Below are 6,000 nucleotides of genomic sequence, written 5' to 3'. Positions count from 1 at the left end.
TAGTCGATATCTGTATCTGCTCTGCTCCTGTCTCCTTCCCAACATCTCCTGAATCTAATAAAAGACCAGATCTCTGCTCTCGTACTCCTGACTGTACAGAGCCTCTCTCGCTTCCTGTTTGTTTTCATTTTACCTCTGTGTTTAATTTCTGTCTTTCTTCTTATGATTATCTACAGTCTTTAAATATCATGTTGTTCATCTTTAGCATGTTAAACCATCTTCCACTTTCTCAGCTCACTGTGTTTCCTGTTTTTTCACTGGTTTTCTTTTGCCCAATTGTCCCTTTATACCCAAAGCCCATGTTACTCATCAGCCACTGCACCTTCACTTATCAGCTCTCATGATCTCCACACCTGATTTATAGTGTCTGTTAATCAGCACTTGTGTACTGACTCAGCATTTTCTCCACTCTTCACCGCACATCTCTTCTGTGGTGGTTGTTGTTTGCATTCCTCATCTTGTTTTCTTGTCAAGTTATTTGTTTGTTTTTTACCTTTTAACATTTAAAAAAATAAATAAAAATGCTCTCTTATGGTCTTCAATGTTCTCCATGTAAATCCCAAACAGTAGATGACAAAACACACCCTGGACTCATGTGTCCACTTCACATGGTTCTAACGTATGATCCAGAATAAGTCCACATCACTATGATCATAAAGCTCCTGCATTCCTCTGAAGGTTAATGTCTTACTGAGGAAATCACTGAATCTTTTAAAAGATGTTCCTGAACCACCTTGAAGGATTTTTCCTGAGTGAAGATTAGTTGGCAGGTCTGATCTTCATCTTACCTGGATGTTCAAATCCTATAGATGCAAACTTGATGTAAAAACTACTAAACTGATCATCTAACCCAGGATCACTGACTTCTGGTTCAAATGCATGTATGAAAGAAAATGTTTGTTAGGAGTAACATTGCAGGTCTTAAACAGAAGTCTAATTCAGATTAAATCAGACTAAAATCTGGAAAGTCTTTTCTGGAAATCGCAAGTTCCCAGAACAATTCCATCTCCAAGCTATCAGACTGGAACTCCTGCACATCCCTACACCTGCTTATCACCTGCTGTTGAGGGACCTTCCCAGTCAAGAAGTTTGGTACTTTTGCTTACACACTATATGAATTTACAGCTAAATAATATCCAGTCTTTTACTTTCCATCTCACACAAACATTAGACTCTTTCTCCACCAGCATGATGTTCTACATCCTCAAATCCAGTCCTGGTATTCTGTTCTCTACATTCAGCTCTTCTGGAAACATATCGGTGATATTGCCACAATAAATTATAATACATGTATATCAACAATCAACAAATCAATCAATAAATCAGCTTCATGTGATTTATGACTAAATAATTTATAATAATCAATTTAATGACCAAATAAGGTCATCTTCTTCTTTTCTTTTTTTGTTATTTGACCAAATCACCTGTTAGCGTTTATCTTCATATCAGCGCTTCTGTTTCTTCACTGATGATCAGTTTTTCAGCACTTGACACTCCTTCGTATTGAGTGCATGAGTTCAAACTGTCAATTCTTCAGCAAAGAAAAATGTACACACCTGGAGAAGGTAATCTTCATCAACCGACACTTGGAAAAAATACAAACATTAGGCTTTACGATGAGAGAAATGACTCACGATTCCTGTTGTTGTAGTGGGAATTACATCGAAACTCCCAGTGAGTCAGAATCCCCAGTTCCTGCAGAAAACGGTTAGATCCACCTGTTTATGGAGAAATGAAGGTTTGGCATAACAAGAAAGGAGATCAATCAAATACTGTCATAATAACTCTAAAAATGTCTCTGAAGGAGGTCTGTAGAGTACACAGATAGAAACCAACAACACACACACACACACACACACACACACACACACACACACACACACACACACACACACCTACATCACTACCTGTCTGAATGACCACAAATCTCCAGAAGCACACTCCAAATTTCAGTGGAACATCTTCTAAGAAGCATGGATGATATTATAACAGGAAAAAGGGACTACATGTAGAACATGTTCATACACATGTGGTCAGGTGTCCTCAAACTTCTGTCCATAAATATAATAAGGTTAGTTCCTGCCAATCTTTCATTTTTTTTTTTTCCTTTTTAGGAAAATCCTTTATGTTGTAAATCAGAGTTGATCTTTTACACACACACACACACACACACACACACACACACACACACACACACACACACACACACAGTATGGAGGAAACAGGAGGTGAATTCTATTAGAGAAAGTTGAAGTTCAACCAAACACTTGGATGCAGGTTTTTGGGTCCATGGAGACGTCCCGTCACGTCGCTCTGAGTGAAAGAACCGTTGTGGTGTTTTTGTTTGTGTGGATTGTAACTGGTTCACCTGCATTCAGAGGTGTTTCTATTTCTCACTGTTTACATTTCCTAATCCTATCAGTCTGAACCTCCCCCAGGGTTGAATTCTAGAGTCTTTCTTTCTTTCTTTCTTTCTTTCTTTCTTTCTTTCTTTCTTTCTTTCTTTCTATTATATTTACTGATATTTGTAATAATAAAGAACATTTTCTATTTTATCATTTTATGAAAAACAGATTTAATATAATCAGATGAAATCAGGAACGATTCGGGGAACATGACTAAATGTTCATGGTGTTGACCAGACAAACAAGTCCCAGATGAACAAGTCCGATTCATGGAGGCTCCACCTCAGGACTTACAGGAACTGATGGAGGTCTTCAGTAAACAGTCTGTTGTTTACGTCTCGGTATCAGATACAACAGCACATCTTCTGAGATTGTGTGGAATCCAGGACACAGAGGTGTTTGGGAGGCAGAAGGTTTTAACAGGTGGTTTTAATCTTATGGCTGATAGGTGTGTGTGTGTGTGTGTGTGTGTGTGTGTGTGTGTGTGTGTACATGCAGCACCTTTTAGATGAACATCTCTGGTTTTAATTATTTGTAGTTATTAAAGGATTTGTCAGTTTGTCAGTGCAGATTAAATAAATGAACCTTTTCTCCAGTGAGACTACAGGGGGCAGGATCATCAGACTATCAGACTATCAGACTATCAGACACAGTAACACAACTCACCACAACAACCATCAGAATTCCACACAGTCCTGGTGCTTCTGTGATGCAGTGTGATATAACTGATACACCAGAGGAAGTGAGACACTATCATGGTAGAAGTTTAATCATTCAGGACGTCACCTTTTTCCTCAACAGATTAAAGCGTGTCGTTTCTGTTTACGTACGTGGCCTTATTGTTTTACTTCATACATCTGAGGAGTGAACAGGAAAAGTGTGTGTGTGTGTGTGTGTGTGTGTGTGTGTGTGTGTGTGTGTGTGTGTGTGTCTGTGTGTGTGTCTTTATCTTCATTCCTTCACATGATCCTACCAGCATGATGACCTTCAAGTTCATTTCTACAAATGTTTGTACCAGAAAGAGGTTTTGTAACTTCTAATAAAACTATTTAACAATAAAAAGTCTTCAACATCATGATAAATTCTATAATACAATTATTAAACCCTATAATAATAATAATAATAATAATAATAATAATAATAATAATAATAATAATAATAATTTAAAATGTATGAAAGTGATCCAATTATTTTTATTTGTTTATTAAAATCTAAGCTTTTTATTATTAATACATTTTCCCTTTAAATCCTGTATGCTGATCATTTCTATATTTTTATTAAATATTTTATGTCTTAAACAGTTAATAAATGTTTTCAACTGAATAAATATGTTTTAGTTGTAGACTAAAACTAAAGGTTTTTATCGAGTCCAGTCTGAAGCCCACGTGTGCAGTAATCATTCGTCTAATCAGCATCCTGATCTTCCACACCTGTGAGGTGATGCTCCTCTGGGTGAAGGAGAAGAGCTCACTAACACACATTTACACATTTATCAACAATATTTTAGAGAAATTGATCTTTTGTGTTCATAGAAAAAGTTTTAGATCTTTGAGTTCAGCTGATGAAAAATGGAGGCAAAAACAAAAGTGTTGCGTTTATAATTTTGTTCAGTATTTAACAATAATGTTAAAAATAAATAATAATAAGAAGAAAATATATAACATGAAATAATTACAAGAGAATCTACTGAAAATACTGCTTTTTTTGCAATTATTTCTAATTAAATTCATTAAATCTTTTATACATTTTATTAACAGCAATTTGAGTTTCTGAAATACAGAATATTTTTTTTAGTAATTTGTTCATCAGTATCACATTCACTTGCATTTAAATAAACATTTAGAAATAGTACAGATTCATAAATAAAACATATTGAACATTTTTTTTATTTAAACCATTTTCATTTTAAAACTTTTCCAATTTGAAATAAAAAATGTGTCAGTGTTTTCAGATTTAATGTGAACACGCTTGAGCTCAATAATTATTGCTCTTATACAGCTATTGTTCTGATCCAAACGTTTCTTCATAAAAGTTATTGTTTTAGTACCTGGATATTTTATCTGGATGAAGAATTTTTACATGTGGAAATGATCATACATGAGTTTATGGTGTTTATTTTATCTACAGCTGATTGTGTTTGGATAAATTTAAGTTATATTATATTATATTAATTTAAGTTATATTATTTAAATTTTGTTATTTTTGTGTATTGAGTATTTGGAAAGAGAGTGAGGTGGAAATTACAGAAGTTCTGAACAGTATGTCTTTCTTCACATTCACACGTCTGAATACTTTATTCAGTAACAAAGTTGTTATCAGTAAAACATTCCTGATGATATCTGACCTTCTCACCTGCACGTTTACAAATAAAGACTTCCGTCAGGGGTGAGATACTGCATCAGAAGATACCAAAACTCAAGGTACAGACAGGTTCTTCTCCTTCTGCTTTCAGCAAACCTCATAAAGAGGTGCAAATTTATTCATTCATTCATTCAGTCAGTCAGTAAATACTTTCTGAGGTTCACTGTAGTTCATATTCAGGTATAATGTTGATTAAATTTTTTTAATTGATTTCTCATATTTACCCTCTGTAAGCCGATTATCATAAACGAATTGTGCTATAATTAGTTCCTATTTCCGTAACACACACACACACACACACACACACACACACACACACACACACACACAGATTAGGTGATTTTGGACAGTGGAAAAACAGATGTAATGCAGAAAAAATGCGGATGTAACAGACATCAGCAGGTGCGGAAGCTAATGCAGGATGGAAGGACCTCCTGCAGGGACGTGGAGAACACGTGGAAAACACGTTTACATCCTAATGATATCATCGTAATCATATTCATTCTATAAAGCAGCTACACCCAGACAGTTCTTTTGAGACCCGAACATAAGGACAAACACCGTCAGGAATAAAAATAAAAAACATTCCAGGGATTGGCATCACCAGAACTCATTCATGCCACGCCCATCTCCAGTGTATAGCTGAATACTGATCTGATTATTTGGAACAGTAAACAGTGTGCCATTGTGTTATAAGTGTGTTATATATTTATAGATATGTTGTAAATAATGAAATACTATGACCATGATTGTGGTGCAGGTTAAAGCCTGGCTGTAAAACTCTGCACAAAGAAGCCAAAATGATTCGGGTCATAAAAATGAAATGAGTTTTTTATAGCGCCATCGCTCTTCACTTGATCACTGATAAAATAACTCATGCCAACCTCCCTGCATCTGTTGACCTGTTTTGGTCAGAGATTATCAGTAGGAAAGGGAAAAGTCTCAAAGTCCAGAGCAGCTCTGGATGCCAGAAAGCCACCTAAGGAATTCCTCAGAGTCTTTTAGCTGTGTGAGTCTGTTGACACACTCTTTGTGGCATGCTGCCGAGCCATCCAGAACAGGAAATGGATAAAGGTGCATTTTTGTAGTGTGACTGCAGGAGCAGACGGACTGAGAGAGAGAGAGAGAGAGAGAGAGAGAGAGAGAGAAAGACAAAACAGAGACAGACACTAGATACGGAAGCACAATGCGGGTCTCCTGTGCAATGATGAACTATTTATGAATCTATGAATAG

Source organism: Silurus meridionalis, chromosome 29 (assembly GCF_014805685.1).
Source record: "Silurus meridionalis isolate SWU-2019-XX chromosome 29, ASM1480568v1, whole genome shotgun sequence".
NCBI classification, from domain to species: Eukaryota; Metazoa; Chordata; class Actinopteri; order Siluriformes; family Siluridae; genus Silurus; species Silurus meridionalis.
The sequence above is the reverse complement of the archived record's forward strand: the minus strand, read 5'-3'. Positions refer to the sequence as shown.